The following is a 20131-nucleotide window of genomic DNA, read 5'->3' as shown; positions in this document are numbered from 1 at the left end:
ACCATGAGTAATTTTGCCTCTGCTAATTGGTTTTGAGACTCACGCTTTTTTTTGAGAACTTCTACATTCTCTTGCCATTCTAGGTTCTTGATTTTCATCTCCTCATATATTTCCTCGATTTGTAATGGTTTTCCAAGTTTTCTTCCAAATGTTCAACCATTTTATTCAGCTCTGTGCCTCTGTACCTCCGTGAACCTTAAAAATGTGTTCAGATCTGAAATACTTTGGTTCAGTGACAACTTTAGTGATTCATGCGATTCCAAGGGTATAGACTCAGCATGAATCTGGAGTTTCAAATCTTCCAACTCAGTTCTGATACAAACATTTCCCAACCTTCAGTCACAGTCAGCGGCTCACTCTGCACTGTCAGCTGCTGTAGTCGTTCAGGGAATGAATCAGGATTTCCAATAAGATGTGGCCATAAAAGAGCGTGAAGCGGCCGTTAGATTGCGGGAGAGATCAAAATTGAGAACCGCGGCGGGCGATTGGTTTGCAATCTAACCGGCCCTCTTCTGTTGGTGAAATCAGGATCCCACTGTGGCGTGGTGTGAAACCAATAATCACCACTTAAAGCCGATCTCCATACAATTAACGGGAACGACCCTCCTATCTCACGGTCTCCCGTGATCTAACACTTCGCAGGGCGTGTGCGTGGTTGCTATATCCTGGGCCAGTCAGACATCCCCGGCTTCTTCGAGAAGCACCCCAGGATGACCAGTTGGCTCTTGGGGGGTAAGGGGTACCCACTGCGGATCTGGCTAATGACTCCAGTACAGAGGCCTGTGACTAATGCGGAGACCCAATAGAACGAGGCCCGTGTGGCCACCCCAGGCTGTCATTGACCGGTGCATCGGACTCCTTAAAATGTGGTTCTGATGCCTCGACCGCTCTGGTGATGCACTGCAGTACACCCCCCAAAGGGTGGCCCACTTCGTGGTGGTCTGCTGTGCTCTCCACCACAGCCTGGCACAGTAGCTGGGTGATGTGCTGGAGGTGGAGGAACATGCGGCCACCTCCGAGGAGGACGTTGAGGAGGGGCCGGACCAGAAGGGGCTGGAGGATGAACCCATGGAGGACCAGCAGGACCAATTGGAGGATGGAGGACATGCATCATCGGGGAGGGTCCGGTAAGCCTGGAAGGCTAGAGAGGGCCTCATCCTCGCCCACTTCACATAGGACGTGGCATTGTCCGTCAACTCCCCCCCTCTCCCTCCACCCCCAAACCACGCTGTTCGACCCTCCCAGGGTCTGTGTAATTTAACCCCAGGGTGTTGGGGCTGTGTCGGCACCGTCAGTAGTCACTGTTGAGGATGGAGGGGTGGTGATAACCCGCAGAGAGCTGCGTGCTGGTGCTTCTCTATCTATGCCATAGTCTGACTCCTGCCTGTCTGCTCAGTGGTCGCTCAGACCCATCAGCTGCACGTGGTGTGTCTGGGGAAGGGGGATGAGGGAGAGGGACCCAGGACCACCATGCCTTGGGGGGCTGAGGGAGGGGATAGGGGGTTGGCCCATATTGTGCAAGAAAGTGGCAGAGGCGTCATATTGATCGGGTGCAATGTTTTTTAATTGCGTACGTATGTGTCCCCCAACTGCCCCAGTCCCCGATGGTGCCACCCTCCCTTCACTACCCCTCCCAACCCTTCACCCATACTCCTACCCCCCACTTCCCCCACCCAGCCCCCTTTCCCCCATATCCCCGCATACCCCCTTCACCCCATGCCCTCTCAGTGATCCTCAACCTGTCTTTCGTGCTTTACCACTGCGTCTAGGTGTGTCCCCAGTTTGCACATCAGAGGTGGAGGCAGTCTGCTATTCACCGCATCCCGTGGTCTTCGATGCCCCTGGCGGACATCCTCTGGGGGCCATGAAGCCAAAGGGCCGTAGCCCACTTGCTGTTCCGGGGGCTGACTCCGAGACGCACCATTTTCAGTGGTGGGGGAGGCACACGAGGGAGCTGTTGGCCGCCGTCGCCACTCTGTAAGATGGCTCCGGGTTGGCATCCAGCACCCCTCCTTCCAGTTGGTGTCTGTAGGGCCACCCCTGGACAGAGGTCATCTGGTTCTGCCCATGCTGGCGGCTCCCCAATTTCTGCACCATGGTGTCAATGCCATTGCTGATGTTCCTCAGTGACTGGGACATGCTCTGGAGTACCTTGGCAATGCCCACCTGCGACCGGGACATGCTCTAGAGGGCGTTGACAATACCTACCTGAGACTGGACATGCTCCACAGTGCCTCAGAAAGGTGCGCCTCGGTCATGTTACCGAGGCCCTCAGCTATGTCCGTCACTGACTGAACCATGCCTTGGATGCCATCACTCATGCTGCTGATGTCGTGCACCAGGCTCTCCACTGTGGTCGCCATCCTAGCAGTGTTGGCCTCGGTGCCATGCATTGCTGGCACTATTTCCTCCGCCCGTAGCCACTGGGATTCCTCCAATCGGCTATGGACCTGCTGACATCCAGCTCTGAATATCACGGCTGCACCCTATTGACTACATCAGGTCCTCCAACTGCTGTCTCACCTTGGGGTTCCTGCCTCCTCCTGATGTAAATCATTAGCTGTGTGATGCTCACCAGATTGTGTCCCAGAAGCCTGACCACTCCAGTCACCCACTGAGGTGTGTGTCTCTGTGCTGGTGGCGTGTGGGAATGACAACTGTGACACGAATACGGTGGGCTGCTCGGATCTCTCCTACAAGTTGTTCTCATGGGAGGTGGAGGGGGAAACCACTCTGGATGGGCCGGCAGCGTCGGATGTGGGTCCTGCTGGATAATGGACACGTGGTCAGTGGAAGGGAAGGATTGTTCTGTACAGCATTAACAGCTCACGTGTTGATCGCGGAGGGGAGGTGGGGCAGTGGTACGCGGATGTGTGCAGCCAGTGCCAACCCACGCGTGCGGCCCGGTGGAGGTCGTTGATCTTCTTGCGGCACTGGGGTGTCGCTCCTCCTGGTGACGTTCTCTGAGCTGGCGGCCGCTGCCCCTTCCTCCCAGGCAGTACTGACTGCCTTGTGGCTGACCCTATCAGCCCTTCAGGAGAACAAGGAATCCTGTCTGCACTCGACTGCATCCAACAATCTGACCAGCTTGGCATTTCTGAATCATGGGGCTAGCCTCCACGGTGGCATGGCTGCGAGCGGTGTGGGATGCTGTGCAGCACAGTGGCACTGTGGTTAGCACTACTGCCTCACAGCGATAGGGACCTATCAATTCCAACCTTGGGTGACTGTGCGGAGTTTGCACCTTCTCCCCGTGTCTACGTGGATTTCCTCTGGGTGGGTGGTCTGGTTTCCTCCCACAGTTCAAAGATGTGCAAGCTAGGTGGATTCGCCGTGATAAATTGCCCTTAGTGTCCAAAAAAGGTTAGGTGCTGTTATGGGGATAGGGCAGGGGAGTTGGCCTGGGACGGGTCAGTGTAGATTCAATGGGCTGAATGGCCTCCTTCTGCACTGTACAAATTCTATGATTGTATGCTCCCCCTTGTTTACAAGAAGCTGGCAGGCGCGGTCCCAACGAATCAACCAGCAGGACTTTCATTTGCAGCGTGTAGCCATTGGTGCCTCGATAAGTGGACTGATTAACGTTTGATACCAGTGATGGCCTCGCCGGTTCGAATGTCAAAGAACTCGCAGCGGTTCCCGCTCGCTACCACACTTCGAAACTTCTCCATTAAATCGCGGTCATATCTTTAAGACTTGCAGAAAGTCCCCTGTCTCTCTGGTGCCCTCATGAGGTTTGCTCGATTATTGGCTCGAATTCCCCAGCCATTCACCTGCGGCAGGATTCTCTGGTCCCACTGGCAGCACACCCTACCTATGGGTTTCCCAGCAGCTTGGCGTAGCTTCAATAGGAATTCCCATTGACAGTGGCGGGAGAAGAGAATCCGGACGCCAGTGAATGGCTCATCACCTCCCGCTGCAGAGAAACATGTTTTTGCTTTGCCGCTTCACTGGGGTATTCCATGCCTCTTTTAAAGCTCTGTGTGTTCCACAACTTGAAGATTAAAATTTTAATCAAAGGCTTTTAATATTTAATCAAACTGGTTGAGGAAACATCAATGTACTGCATTAGGATTACTTCGTCAGAAAATGCACCAAACCAGTAAAAAAGGTATGAATCTGGGCCTTTTCTGACTTTCCACTTATACAAAATGTAACCTGGTAGTTTAAAAATTCTCTTCTCCAGGGGTGAACGGGCAGTTCCACGGCGGTGCTCGTGTGGCCCTGGAGAACACAGCAAGGCACGTTTCGTTAGACACGGGGTCGTTGGTGAGGAGGTGGGGGGGACACTGTGAGGGTTTGGACTGTCGGGGTGGTGCAGTGTCAGGCGGTGGGGTGTGAGGGTGTGGACTGTGGGGGGTGCAGTGTCAGGCGGTGGGGTGTGAGGGTGTGGACTGTGGGGGGTGCAGTGTCAGGCAGTGGGGTGTGAGGGTGTGGACTGTGGGGGTGGTGCAATTTCAGGCAGTGGGGTGTGAGGGTGTGGACTGTGGGGGTGGTGCAGTGTCAGGCGGTGGGGTGCGAGGGTGTGGACTGTGGGGGTGGTGCAGTGTCAGGCGGTGGGGTGTGAGGGTTTGGACTGTGGGGGTGGTGCAGTGTCAGGCGGTGGGGTGTGAGGGTTTGGACTGTGGGGGTGGTGCAGTGTCAGGCGGTGGGGTGCGAAGGTGTGGACTGTGGGGGTGGTGCAATTTCAGGCAGTGGGGTGTGAGGGTGTGGACTGTGGGGGTGGTGCAGTGTCAGGTGGTGGGGTGTGAGGGTGTGGACTGTGGGGGTGGTGCAATTTCAGGCAGTGGGGTGTGAGGGTGTGGACTGTGGGGATGGTGCAGTATCAGGCAGTGGGGTGTGAGGGTGTGGACTGTGGGGGTGGTGCAGTGTCAGGCGGTGGGGTGTGAGGGTTTGGACTGTGGGGGTGGTGCAGTGTCAGGCGGTGGGGTGTGAGGGTGTGGACTGTGGGGGTGGTGCAGTGTCAGGTGGTGGGGTGCTAGGGTGTGGACTGTGGGGATGGTGCAGTGTCAGGCGGTGGGGTGTGAGGGTTTGGTCTGTGGGGGTGGTGCAGTGTCAGGCGGTGGGGTGTGAGGGTGTGGACTGTGGGGATGGTACAGTGTCAGGCGGTGGGGTGTGAGGGTGTGGACTGTGGGGGTGGAAAAGTGTCAGGCGGTGGGGTGTGAGGGTTTGGACTGTGGGGGTGGTGCAATGTCAGGCGGTGGGGTGTGAGGGTGTGGACTGTGGGGGTGGTGCAGTGTCAGGCGGTGGGGTGTGAGGGTTTGGACTGTGGGGGTGGTACAGTGTCAGGCGGTGGGGTGTGAGGGTGTGGACTGTGGGGTGGTGCAGTGTCAGGCGGTGGGGTGTGAGGGTGTGGACTGTGGGGGTGGTGCAATTTCAGGCAGTGGGGTGTGAGGGTGTGGACTGTGGGGATGGTGCAGTATCAGGCAGTGGGGTGTGAGGGTGTGGACTGTGGGGGTGGTGCAATTTCAGGCAGTGGGGTGTGAGGGTTTGGACTGTGGGGGTGGTGCAATGTCAGGTGGTGGGGTGTGAGGGTGTGGACTGTGGGGGTGGTGCAATTTCAGGCAGTGGGGTGTGAGGGTGTGGACTGTGGGGGTGGTGCAATTTCAGGCAGTGGGGTGTGAGGGTGTGGACTGTGGGGGTGGTGCAGTGTCAGGTGGTGGGGTGCGAGGGTGTGGACTGTGGGGGTGGCGCAGTGTCAGGCAGTGGGGTGTGAGGGTGTGAACTGTGGGGGGGGTGCAATTTCAGGCAGTGGGGTGTGAGGGTGTGGACTGTGGGGGTGGGACAGTGTCAGGCGGTGGGGTGTGAGGGTGTGGACTGTGGGGGTGGTGCAGTGTCAGGTGGTGGGGTGTGAGGGGGGGGTGGGGGTACTGATGGGATGAAGGCCTGCATGCATACAGTGGATTCTCACTTGGAGCTTCGCCTCCGACCTGGCACGCCGCCACCTCCCGGCTGGCGACTCCCCCAGCAAGGTCCAGTGCCCTTTGCTCATAGACGGTCAGGGGGTGCAGCTCAGGTGATCTCCCTCCGGTTCTTGCACACTCCCTGCAATTGTGAGCTGCCTTGCCCTTGGGGGTGGGGGGAGGGAAGGAGATTGACCTCAGGGTTAGGTGGACATTGGCAGGCCGCACACATGAATGCAACATTATCACAAGGTGGGGATTCTACGACCCACGCCATGGCACCTGCCCACTGGGTGGGGTGGGGGTTCCACATGTGTCCCGGGTGCAACGTGGGGCCCCAGCCCCCCCCCTCCCCGGCGTGGGCAGCGGGGGGTGGGGGGGGGGGGTTGCCCGGGGGAGTGTCAGGGTACTTACCCTCGCTGCCCTCATGACGTCGTGCAGTTTCTTCCTGCACTGGTCTCCCGTGCGGACGATGTGCCCCACAGCGCTGACTGCCGTCCCGACCTCTCGCCATCCACGCCGCACGGTGCTGCTTGGCTGCCGGTGTCCACGTCTGGGGAAGAGGATGGCCCGGCGCTCCTCCACTGCCTCCAGAAGTGCCTCCAGGTCGCTGTCCCGGAAGCGGGGAGCGGCGCGACGGGGCTCATCCATGTTGGGCCCCGGTGTGTGTGCGCGCCGATCCGCGCACTTCCTTATACGTAGCGCGGCGTCATCCTGGCGTCACGCGATGATGCCGCTGGTCCTGCGCAACGCCCACCGCGTTTCTCGCGGCGCTGCTGCTGGCCCCTTTTCTGGCTGTGAATCGGTCGCGGCGGGGGCCTGTTTGCGCCGTCGTGAAACGCAACGCGTTCACGACAGCGCGGGCCCTTAGCCCCGCGATCGGAGAATCGCCCCCAAAGGGTTTTCCTGAACTTATCAGTTTTGGCGGGCTTCCATTGTAATGGCACTCTCACTCAGCCTTGAGAAATGTAAACAATGGTTGCTTGGATCGATTAGCTGCAGACTTCTCCATTTCCGCACTATGCTTTAGGAGTGTTACATTTTTAAATCCTGGTGTCTGCTGGTCTTTAAAGCTCATTCTTTAGTTGTGATTCTTATGAAGGAATGAATGAATTAATTATTTTCCTTTTTGGAGTGAACTCGGATGCCATGTGTTCAGGCACCAACTTGGGGACAATCTCAGGTGCAATTTGTGACTACAACTAATTAAATGTTTCTCGGACCTTTTTCTGTCCTGGAATTTAAAAGTTTTAACTCGCCCTGCTAGGTCTGCTAATTTTGCACTCTGGGAATGAAAGTTGGTCTTCCAAGAGAACTTATGGAGTTTTCTGCTGCAGTAAGGAATTTAACTTTTCTGTCTTCAGTTTCCAAGTCTTTTTTGGAGCTTTTCCCCAGTAATTTTCATTTGTACATCTGCTTCCCAAGCTTTTCTTCAAGCCAGGGTGATTCTTCACATTTTATTTAGTCTTGCTGGATTTTAGTTTTTCTGTGCATTTGTTGTGAGGATTTGAGTTTTTCGTTTACTGCCACCATGTTGTAGGCTGTTGGATGTTCGGTAGGTCTTAATGAAATCTTTCTAGTCTTACGTAGAGTAACTATGTATTTAACAACAGGAACTGTGTACATATATACAGTAAAGGGTTCAAGCTAGGAGATGTCTCCATGCTTGCTTGTACACACAGCTCTGTCCAACACTAGACTGACCTCAGGTACAGGACATGTTCCCTTACACCATTGTGTGGGCAGTACTGTACTCAGCCCCCATTATCCCTTTAAATGCTCGGCCCTATACTACACTCACCACTCCCATGTCCAAGGAGAATTGAAAGATTGTGGTCATTGCTTCTGATATCTCTAGCCTAGATTCCCTCAGCAACTGAGGATGCATCCCACCTAGATCAGCTGACTTCTTTACTTTGAGTGATGCCTACCTATTTAGCACCTTCTTTCAATCTAATTTCATCCTATCCAATATCTCTATTCCTCAACTCTACTACAACTTAATTCATTTATTTTGCGAAGACAGATGCCAAGTATTCACCCATTACCTAAATCATAGAATCAGCCTCCACTGGCATATTTCCATTTAATCTAGCCGCACTTTCCTTTAACTTTCAATGTACTTTTATATTTATAAAGCATTTTTCAATTTCCTTTCATGTTACACACTAATCCTCTCTTATCCTCTCTTTTGCACTACTTGTATCCTTTTCCACTTTCCCCCTGCACTCTCTGTATTATACCTAGTTTTTGATTATATCCAATACTTGACATTTGTCATCAGCCCTTTTACGATTTTATTTTAATCTTTCTTTCCCTTGTGGTCCAGGAAGCTCTAACATTGGATGCCACATCTTCCCTCCTTATGTGAATATGCTTGGTTTGTACCCAAACTATCTCCACCTTGCCATTGCTCATTTACAATTTGGACACGTTTTGCTTCCAGTCCAATTGAGCTTGATCCCTCTCAAATTGCTGAAATTGTCTTTCCCTTGATTGAGTATTTTCACCTTTGATTTTTCTACTGTTAAGGTAATTATATCACAATCATTATTTCCCAGATCTTCGCCCGCTGATACATACCTAACTCCACCTCTGAGAATTGGATTCCACACTGCTGCCTTCCTCATTGGGCTAGAGAATCACGGATTAAGAAAGTTCTCTTGTACAGATTTTAGAAAGTCCTTCATCCCCTTTGACCTTTACTTTTCTTTTGCCTTCTGTCTATATTAGGATAATTGAAGTTTATTAATTGTAGTTCATCACTGCCAGGACCCCTTTTTAACTATGTAACTCCAAAGAGTTATAATTATCATTAATATTAATATCATATTGTTTTGTTCTGTCAATTACCCAACATTTATAACTGTATCTGTAATAAACTACTTCCCTCATCTTCAACTCCCAGTCTCTCCTCAATATAGAGGATGTCATCAACATTTACTGTCTGCAAAAAATATTTTAAGACTCTGAACATAAATGAACAGGCCAGAGGAGGTTTAATGTCAATCATATCGTATTTTTAAAAAGGGATCTTGCTGGGAAGATTGCCTCTTTAAGGCTACTCGATACACAAGATAGAATATTTCATTATTACAGAAAATTAATTGCTGCTTAAATGTAAAAGAATATTCGACCCTGTACATTGTTTTAAATTTTTCATGAAATGAAAATATACATAAATGACTCCACATAGACAATAAGGGCAAACAGAACTTCCGGGTCGTACTGACGTCCCAATGTGCACCTGCACCCCGACATATCCTGGTGCCATTAGCACAGATGGCGTGCCAGCTTTGGTTTTGGTAAATGGTTTTCGCTGAAGAAGAATTTGTACTGAAGTGTTGGCAGGTAAGTTTGACAGGAAAGAAATATATAGCGTATTCTGTTAAATGCAGTGTAAAATGTTTTAAAATGGCACCTCTCTGGGTGTTGTAAAATGGTTTCGAAATAGAAAGCAGTGATGTACAATTGTAAGGTTTCTTTGTAAATCTCCCCATGGCTTATCAGTATACTTTAAAAATATGCGAGATGTGTCATTTGGTGCACAAACAAGTTAAGATACATATTGTAGACACAATAATGTTATTTAACAGGAATTTATGATACTCGGTTCACAGGAAATAATACAGTGGGCGTTGACAGAAAATGGTTGAGGTTCTAGTTTCCACTCAATTCAACAAAAATACTCATTTGTCGTCAATTGACTTAGCAATACTCATGCATAAGATGCAAGCTGATATATTCCATCACAATTACTTTGAGCACTGGATTGTAATTAGTTTGAGGTGTTTCTAAGTTCACTATTGAAGGATAGTTCTGTCAACTTAAAACTGACTTAAAAGCTGGTACATAAACAAGATCCCGTGATATATATAGTTCAGTTATTTCAGGTAAGTGAGATTTTTTTAATCACTAAATATTTATTCAATGATATTGATTGTTTCATCTGTTGAATGTGCTTTATGTCATTTATCTACTGAAACAATGATCAGAAATGCCGTATCCTTAGAAAATAACTGAGACACAGATAAATACCTGAATATAATCCAAAAAGGATTAAGAGGAGCCCATTAACAACAGCTGTGGATTTCTGGACACTAAAACATATGGCCTGAGTTCGGTTCTGGATTTGTTTAAGTCCCTTCAGTTGATGTGTTTAAGTTGTAAATGAATTTCACAAACCCTTGACTAAATCACTGAGGATATAGAAAGGGAAACATACCAGGCTGATTCCTGCCCAGTAGAAACAGATTTTTGTCAAATCCACAGTCTGTGTTCACAAAGGTGCTCCATTCACTCTGAGTGTGGAGAGACAGACCATCGTCAGGATTTTTAACTGCAGTGAAGTCAACTTCCAAAAGTCACTAAGCCCTTTCAGCTGTGGTTCAGTTGGGAGCAGTTTTGCTTCGAAGTCAGAAGGTAGTGCATTTAAGTCCAAATCCACAACCTGAGCACAAAAGTCAAGGCTGACACTGCAGCACAATACTGAAGGAGTGTCATCTTTCAGATGAGGCATTAAACAAAGGCCCCATTGGCCTTCCCAGCTAAATTTCATGGCACTATATTTAAGAAGAGCAGGGAGGTTAATCACTAGTGTCTTAGCCAATATTCATCTCAAAATCAACATCACAACAAATTACCTGGTGATTATCATATTGTTGTTAATGTGTGCAAATTGGTTGCTGCGTTTCCTTCATTACAACAGTGCCTACATGCTTTAGGGCGCCCTTGGTTGTGACAGGTGCTACATAAATGCAAGTCTTTCTTTCTATGCCAAGAAGTTCAACAAAAAGAAGGTGGAATTTGTCCCAGCATCAGCAAGTGAATTTGGGGTTTAGACTTGGACCTGCGATATATTTGTTAAAACCCACAGGCTACATTTAAGCTGTTGAGGAATTCATAATTTCCACAGCGGACCACGTAAATCCACCACAGACAAATATTCAAACCTTAGAAATCTGCCATTGGTTGGATATGGGTGGAATTCCAGTGGAGTTCTGGAAAGGGATCGCAATTTATCTCCACTGAGTTTTCACTCCATCTAAACTATTGTACTTGGATTGGGATAGAGCCTGACAGGATTTTTTTCTGTCCACTACTTAATTCAAAGCCCAGAGGAGCTTCTGGGATAGCGGATAATGCAAAGTCCGATGATAATCGATCACTACGTTGCTGAATGGCTCTGTCATTCTACAGGATGAATAACAGAACATTTTTCTTCCGCTTGATCTGGGCCCTGGATTCTACCTCTTGAGGCATCAAGTAACCACTTTGCATTCCTCCAACTGCACCATAGTGGTGCAGACTCCATGATCTTGTTCTTGGGATTTGGAGACACGATCACTACGGAGCATAGTGGCGAATAGAATTTCAATCCTCGCACACCTCTGGCAGTGTTAAGATGTCTGGGCTCCAGATTCTAGAAATTATTTTTTAATAAGCTGATGTGAGAAACCGAGGACATTGCCCCAGCTGGGAGACTGTGGTTCAATTGGTGAAATTAAATTCATTTGGATTTTCTTGCCACTGAAGACAGTGTTTCATGTATTCCTGACAAGGGCCCAACATGCAGTGCATCTTTACCCTGAGGATGGCACAGAAAAACTTGCGACCAGACGACAGTCACATTTTCTGTGAACTTCGAATAACAATCAAGTAAATTAATTCACACTGCAACACCATCCCAAAAATAAGAATTTGTCGGCCAAATCATTTCTTTCCAATATTGCATGCCCAGGTTCAAGTTTGCTTTGACAAACTACAAGTGTATATTTTCACGAGAAAAGAACAATAGAATTTTCCTTAGTTTCTGGTTATTTTGACAGCAGTGTTTTATTTTGTACAAATGTCGGGTGTGTTGTTTTCAGTGAGAAGGCAAGTTTTTCTTTACATCTTGTGTCTCGATGCACGTTGCAGCTCTGTAAGTAAACTGGATTGTTTCCTCTGTAGAAAATGCCCATGCAGCCCTTACAAACACACTATAGAAATAAAGGACACTTTTGTGTATGCTTGTCTGATGTCACCAGCTGTCTGACATTAGCACATTTATGTCAGCTTATTCTCAACTACAGTTGAAGAGATTTCAACTAATTCTTGTTCTGGGCATAGTTAAATAGCAGCGTTTTTTTCTGACATATTGCTTGCCCCAGGATTCAATTATAAGCAACATGTCTCAAATTCGTAATCCAACATGAATGGTGTCCATGTTGAAGCTCGGACACCTCCACATCATTGCTGAGGGTCAAGCTGTATGCACTGCTGAAAAAAGCAGATGTATGGAGTGATTGCTCTGCAAAGTAGGTGGGTGCCTCAGCTTGTCAACCAGCTCTGCACTTGGGTGGTAGATGAAACTATGATAAGGTGCAGAGCTCCATTACTACACAGGAAATCCACAAGCTTAGAGGTAGTTCCACTCACATAAACCTACCGCAATTAAGATGCTTTTGAAAGTTCTCTTAAACCGCACTGAAAACATACTGCAAACAGCGAGAAATGCGTTATGCCACAAGGAAGGCAGAAGCTCACACAGTATCAAAGCATCTTCATGGTAAATTTGAAATTCAGATGGAATAGATGTTTATAGATATTTGAACTAAATGCTGATAAGGTGGAGAGGTGACATATTGACTCAGTTAAGTCACATGTAGATTGAAGAAAGAAACAGCCGAGAAGTAACCTTGCGTTAAAGCTAACTAACTAAAATAAAATTGGTTAAACTCAGCTCGCTTAATCAAAAAATAGAGGCTGGAAACCAGTTAGGCATGAAACGGGTAGTGACAATGGTTTGATGATTAATTAGGTATACAATTGAAAAAGTGATTGATGGCAGCAATTTTCAAGTGATCAGGAACAGTGGCCCAGTAAAAGGAACCATTAACAATGCCACTAGCATGGGGGTCAGGATGGGGAACTGATTCATCACAAGCTGAATGGAGACAGGAATCAAGGGGTCAAGAAGTGGGTCTCCTGGAAAAAAAAAGTTTAGGGAGAGAGGGGAAGTTGGAATGGAGATACGAGTTAGATTGGGGAGAGAGAGAGATGGGTGGTCGATGGGCCTTATGATCTACTCTTGCTCCAGCTCCATGTTCTTGGTGGAAGTGAGGAAAGCAGCTACGCAGATGGTCTCATGTTTAGAAATGAAGACATCCTTCAGCACTTTAGGCTTAGTACTAGAGTTGAAGATGAAGTGTGCAGGGTGAGGGGATTGAGGAGGCGCTTCCGGTCACGGCCTTCCGAAATGATCTTGGAGGATGCGGCAGTAGGTTTTGTAGATAACTCCCTTCCCAAGCATTTAGGATATCTGACAATTGAGGCTCATAATGTTTTATTTTAATATTTTGAAAACACATTATAAAGTATCTGCACAGTTACTTTGCATAGTTATTTCTCTCTATGAAGTCAAATATTTCCTCAATCTAGCCACACTAAGTAAGAAGTCTTACAACACCAGGTTAAAGTCCAACAGGTTTGTTTCGAATCACTAGCTTTCGTCACGTCCGTCACTTGATGAAGGAGCTGTGCTCCGAAAGCAAGTGATTCGAAAAAAATCTTTCAGACTTTAACCTGGTGTTATAAGACTTCTTATTGTGCCCGCCCCAGTCCAATGCCGGCACCTCCACATCATAGCCACACTTAGGTTACTGCAAAATTGATTTCAGTACTGAGCATAACAATCTGGTTCATTCACTGATATACTCAATACTCAGAATGGGGATTTTAGAATTTTACCTGATTCTTTCTCCCACAGGAGGAGGTAGTGGCAATATTGAACAGGATTAAAAATGAGATATGGAGGAAGTACTTAAAGTTGGCAGTCTTCAAAGCAGATAAAGTCACCTGGATGGAATGCGTTACACCCGAGGTTGCTGAGGGAAATAAGGGTGGAGATTTTGAAGGCTCCAACCCTAGTCTTTCACTCCTCCTTAAATACGGGAGCAGTGACAGGGGGCTTCAAGACTGCAACTGCTACACTCCGCTCAAAGAAAATAAGGGAGACAAACCAACCCGGTAATGAGAGGACAGTCAGCCTTATGTCAGTGGGGGAACGTAGAGAGACAATAATCCAACACAGTATTATTTATCACTTCAGAAAATATGGGTAACAAACCATGGTCAGCATGGATTTGTTAAAAACAAATTGTTTGAGTTTTTTAATGAAGTAACGGAGGGGATTGAGGAGGGTAGTGCAGTTACAATTTTTGCATACGGACTAACAAAAGGTATTGATACAATAAAATAAAAAAAGGGTTCGCATTTAGGACATCTCAATACACTTTACAACCAATTAAGTATTTTTTGAAGAGTTGGAATTTAGGAACAAACAAAAAATGTGTTCACAGCGAGCTCCCGCAAACAGCAATGTGAAAATGATCAGGCAATCTGTTTTTGTGATGTCCATTGAGGACTAAATGTTGGCCAGGGCGCCAGTGATAACTCTCCTTCAAAATGTTAAGGTTGGATCTTTTACATCTATCGGTTTATTATCTCATCCAAAAGATGACAAATATGACACTGTTACATTCCCTTAATCTTTGTGTTCAAGTCCTGGATTGGTGTTTGAACCCAGAACCTTCCCACTCAGAGACTGGCGTACGTGTTATCAACAAAGCCAAAGTTCAAGCATGTAATAATCCAACATAATAGGTTTATTAGACGTATTGAAGGCCATGTGACTAAGGAGCAGTGGCAGAGCGCCCCCCCGCCCCCAACACGGATCCTTACTGCTTATGATATGTTAGTGACCTGGACTTGGATATCAGACTATTATTTAAAAGATTGCAAATGACACAAAGCTCAGAAATGTAGTCAACGGTGAAAAGGATTGTAAGAGACTTCAGAAGAACATGGACAGGTGAAATGGGCAGATTCATTACAATTTAATGCAGAAATGCGTCAAATGAAGGATTTTGGGAAGACGAACGAGAGGCAATATAAACCAAATGGTTTATATGCCGTGTAGGAACAGAGAAATCTGGGGCAGTACAAAAATCATTGAAGGCAGCACGACAAGTTGAGAATTTGGTTATAAAAGCAGACAGGATTATTGGTTTAATTAACAGTGGTATAGAGTTCAAAAGCAAAAACGTTATACAGAATTTTTATAGATCACAGATTAGGCCTCAACTGGTATATTCTGCTTAATTCTGGGCACTACACTTGGGTCCTAAAGCTAGAGCTAATTCCAATCAATCAGAGGAGAGTATCCTAACTACCCACTCACTCCCTGTGTTGACAGCACAGTAAAATGGCCCTTACTAGGGTCTTTGCATATTTCAATTAGCTTCTCAGTCTCACTTCAGTAAAATGCCCCAATGGCCCCAGAGTCAGAAAGCCAATCCATCACAGCTCTCCACCCGGCCTCAGTTGGGGTGCAGAGGAGATTTACTAAAATGGTAGAAAGGATGCAAAAAGTTAGTTATTTTCAGAAACTACAGCAGCTGGGATTGTTTTCTGAGAAGGTCAAGGGAAGATTTAAGGGAGCTGTTCAAAACCTTGTCGGGTTTTGGTCGAGTAAGTCTTGTCGGATTTTGGTAGAGGAGAATCTGCTATCAGTACCAGGTGGATCTGTAATCATGGACACAGATTTAAAGTCCATCGTGTCTGCACCAGCTCTCCAAATGAGCATTGTGGCTTAGTGCCATTCCCAAACCTTCTCTGCGTACCCCTACGCATTCTTTCTATTCAAGTAATCATCTAATTCCCTCTTGGATGCCTCGATTGAACCTGCCTCCACCACACTTCCAGGCAGAGCATTCCAGACCCCAACTACTAGTGTGAAAATGTTTTTTCTCACATCGCATTTGCTTCTTTCGCAAATCACTTTAAATCTGCGCCCCCTCGTTCGTGATTCTTCTAGGAGCAGGATCAATTCCTCCCTGTCTACTCGGTCCAGCCACCTCATGATATTGAACATCTCTATCAAATCTCCTTTTAGCCTTCTCCTCTTCAAGGACAACATTCCCAACCTCTCCGATCTATCCTCATAACTGAAGTTTCTCATCCTTGCATGGTGGAAGCTGGCTCAATAGTAACTTTCAAAAGGGAAATCGAATAAATACTGAAATGGAAAGGACAAGTGAGTGGAACTGGTTTGATTATTCTTTCAAAGGGTGGACGCAGATGTAGTGGGCTGAATGACCTGTTGTTGTGCTGCATCATTGTATGATTAAATACACACTAAATTGTTTGGAGCTGTGAGAGGCTGTCTCCCTATCTACGTCTTGTCATTGGGGAATATTACTGAAGTGAGACTAGGACGTCAACTGAAATATGCAAAGACTCGAGTAAGGTCCATTTTACTGTGCGGTCAGCACAGGGTGTGAATGGGCAGTTAGGATAAACTCCTCTGATCGATTGGAGTTTGCTCTATCTTCAAGACAGCATCAATTTTCATGTCTGAGAAATGGGAACGAGATTGATTCTGTGGCATTTGCTTTAAAGCGATTGATATCTTTAACTTAAAGACCTAGCTCTTGGGTGACAGGGTACAATCTACAAACTTGTGGATGATGTGATACTTGGAAGCATTGAGAAGTATAGTGCAGAAATTCAAAAGGACCTAGAAAGGTTGGTAGAATGAGTGGACAGATGACAGATGGTATTTAACGCAGAGAAGTGTGAAATGATTCATTTTGGTAGGAAAAACACAGAGGGACAATATAAAATCAAGAGTACAATTCTAAAGGGGGGGGGGAGTACAAAAGCAGAGGGACCTGCCTATAAATCATTGAACATGGCAGGGCAGGTTGACAGAGTGGTTAATAAAGCATACAGCATCCTAGGCTTTATGACCAGGGACTTTGAATATAGAAACAAGGAAGTTCTGTTAAACTTGTGAAGGACATTGGTTCAGCCTCAACTGAAGTATTGTGTCCAGTTTGGGTGCCATACATAAGGAAATCCATCTGAAAAATTCAGGCCTCGAGTCGATGGGTATCGGGGGGAAACTCTCCGGTGGTTGGAGTCATACCTGGCACAAAGGTAGATGGTTGTGGTTGTTGAAGGTTAATTAGCTCAATCTCAGGACATCACTGCAGGAGTTCCTCAGGGTTGTTCCTAGATCGAACCACCTTCACCTGCTTCATAATGAGCTTCCTGCTATCATAAGGTCAGAAGTACTGATGATTTTATAATGTCCAGTACCTTCTCAGATACTGAAGTAATCAGTCGTGATATTCATCAAGACCTGGACAATAATCAGGTTTGGGCTGATAGTTGGCAAGTAACAGTCGGCCAAAGAAGTGCCAGGCACTGACCATTCCCAACAAGAGAAAATCTAACCATCTCCCCTTGACATTCAAAGATATTACTATCGCTGAATCTCCCACTATCAACATCTTGGGGCTTACCATTGACTACATAAACATAAGAACATAAGAACTAGGTGCAGGAGTGGGCCATCTGGCCCCTCGAGCCTGCTCTGCCATTCAATGAGATCATATCTGATCTTTTGTGGACTCAGCTCCACTTTCCGGCCCGAACACCATAACCCTTAATCCTTTTATTCTTCAAAAAATTATCTCTCTTTATCTTAAAAACATTTAATGAAGGAGCCTCAACTGCTTCACTGGGCAAGGAATTCCATAGATTCACAACCCTTTGGGTGAAGAAGTTCCTCCTAAACTCAGTCCTAAATCTACTTCCCTTATTTTGAGGCTATGCCCCCTAGTTCTGCTTTCACCCGCCAGTGGAAACAACCTGCCCGCATCTATCCTATCTATTCCCTTCATAATTTTAAATGTTTCTATAAAGTCCCCCAGCATCCTTCTAAATTCCAACGAGTACAGTCCCAGTCTACTCAATCTCTCCTCGTAATCCAACCCCTTCAGCCCTGGATTAACCTAGTGAATGTCCTCTGCACACCCTCCAGCGCCAGTACGTCCTTTCTCAGGTAAGGAGACCAAAACTGAACACAATACTCCAGGTGTGGCCTCACTAACACCTTATACAATTGCAGCATAACCTCCCTAGTCTTAAACTCCATCCCTCTAGCAATGAAGGACAAAACTCCATTTGCCTTCTTAATCACCTGTTGCACCTGTAAACCAACTTTTTGCGACTCATGCACTAGCACACCTAGGTCTCTCTGCACAGCAGCATGTTTTAATATTTTATCATTTAAATAATAATCCCTTTTGCTGTTATTCCTACCAAAATGGATAACCTCATATTTGTCAACATGGTATTCCATCTACCAGACCCTAGCCCATTCACTTAACCTATCCAAATCCCTCTGCAGACTTCCGGTATGCTCTGCACTTTTTGCTTTACCACTCAGCTTAGTGTCGTCTGCAAATTTGGAAGCATTGCACTTAGTCCCCAACTCCAAATCATCTATGTAAATTGCGAACAATTGTGGGCCCAACACTGATCCCTGAGGGATACCACTAGCTACTGATTGTCAACCAGAGAAACACTCATTAATCCCCACTCTTTGCTTTCTATTAACTAACCAATCCTCTATCCATGCTACTACTTTACCCTTAATGCCATGCATCTAGAAGCTAAACTGGACCAGTCATATAAACACTGTGGCTACAAGAGGTCAAAAGTTAGGAATTCAGAGGCTATTAACCAGACTCCCCAAAGCCTCTCCACCATCTTCAGAACACAGGTCAAGAGTGTGATGGAATACTCGCAGTTTGTTTGCAGGAGTACAGCTCCAACAATACGCAAGATGTTTGACACCATCCAGGACAAGGCTTGATCTCCGCCCCATCCAGCATCTTCAACATTTACTCCCTCCACCATTGATACACAGTGAAACAAATATTTTGTTTTGGTCTTCACTGATTAAGGCGGTGATTTTCAACCCACGTTAGCCATCAGTGAAATGGCGATGTGGCCGGGGAATCCCACGAAAATCGGAAAATGCGATTCCCGCCAGCAAGATCGGGTTTTCCAATTTTCCACGCCTCTCGCCGGTGATGTAACAAGGTTCATGCCCAGAAAGGGCAGGAGCCTCTATTTAATATACCGGCTGAGCCCCCGTCACATGATCCCTGTCACTTGCCAATGTGACATCACGTCGACGAGGTTTACAACAGGTTCTGAAAAACGAGATTCAGTCGAGGTCATCCCCCGGGGAGCACAAAGTATAGGGGCATGCCCGGGCAGTGCCCCCACGCAGGTTGGCAGTGCCACCTGTGCTGGGCAGGACCCTCTGGAGAACCCCATTGGGGGCAGGGTTTTTGTTATGTTCATCGTTGGGAGGAGCCCCCATTGATGATGCTTGTGGTAGTGGGAGGGAGGGGCCCAATGCTGATGGTGGAGACGGGGAGAGGCGAGAGCCCCAATGCTGATGGTTTTGGGGAAAGGGGTAGGCTCCAATGCTGGTTGTGGTGGTGGGGGTGAGAGCCTGATGCCAATGGTGGTAGGGGTGGGGGTGAGAACCCCGATGCTGACGGTGGTGGGGGGGAGGTAAACCCCTAATGTCTATGGGGGAGGGAGGGGGGGGGTGTCTGTGCGGGGATGGGGGAGGGGTGTTAGTTTCTGTGATTGGCCTCGGCGGTCTATCGGGCCCCACCCTGCCACAGTTACAGCGTAAACCATGCTCACTGGTTTTTCTCCCCCCAGAGAGACTCCAAATCTGGAATAAAAACTCAGCTGTGCAGCTGGAGAGCTCTATGCCGGGTTTCAGTCAGAGACTGACACACTGAAATAATAGGGAAAAATTCTGCCCAATATTTCAGAAGTAGTGGGTAGCCAATTGGTGTAAGAAGAGTAATTAATTTTAGCAGAAAAAATGATATGGGACTATAACCCAAACCCTAGGGTTCCAAAAGAATTTGCAGTACGGATTGTGAATGCAAATTCCCTAGATCCTAGAATGGTTGCAGTGGGTTGAAAGTTATCAAATGTAATAATGCTATACAAGAAAGGAGAGGAAGAGAACACTGAGTACTGCAGGCCAGGTACCCGGATGTCAATTGTTGAGAAAATGCTGGAATCTATTATTAAGGAAGTCTTAATGCACTGCGAAAATCATAGTACGATCAGACGGTCAGCTTGAGCCAGAATTCTCTGGCAATTGGGATCCTCTTTCCCAGCCGGCAGTGCACCCCCACCTGTGTGTTTCCCGGCAGCGTGGAGTGACTTCAATGGAAAATCCCATTGACAAGTGGTGGGAGTAGAGAATCCCGCTGCCATCGAACGGCGAGCCGCCACGAAACACGCGGCTGGGGACCCGGAGAATCCCGCCCTTGGTTTTCTGAAGGTAAATCGTG

General features: G+C 47.3%; 1 protein-coding gene across 4 annotated transcripts in view; it reads left to right on the top strand.

Annotated features, from left to right (window-relative positions):
- cd247 (CD247 molecule) overlaps positions 1 to 20131 on the top strand; it is a 195375-nt gene that overhangs the window by 89184 nt on the left and 86060 nt on the right. The window contains exon 1 of one of the 4 annotated variants that reach the window (XM_072513682.1): positions 9150 to 9254. The exons of 2 other annotated variants lie outside the window; for them this stretch is intronic. The gene's annotated coding sequence lies outside the window, so the exon portion shown is untranslated. Of the gene's footprint in view, positions 1 to 9149; positions 9255 to 9653; positions 9797 to 20131 lie in introns of those variants that run through there. One more of the 4 variants, XM_072513683.1, reaches the window with a different exon arrangement.

The sequence above is a fragment of the Scyliorhinus torazame genome, chromosome 8 (assembly GCF_047496885.1).
Source record: "Scyliorhinus torazame isolate Kashiwa2021f chromosome 8, sScyTor2.1, whole genome shotgun sequence".
Lineage (NCBI taxonomy): Eukaryota > Metazoa > Chordata > Chondrichthyes > Carcharhiniformes > Scyliorhinidae > Scyliorhinus > Scyliorhinus torazame.
The sequence above is the reverse complement of the archived record's forward strand: the minus strand, read 5'-3'. Positions and strand labels throughout refer to the sequence as shown.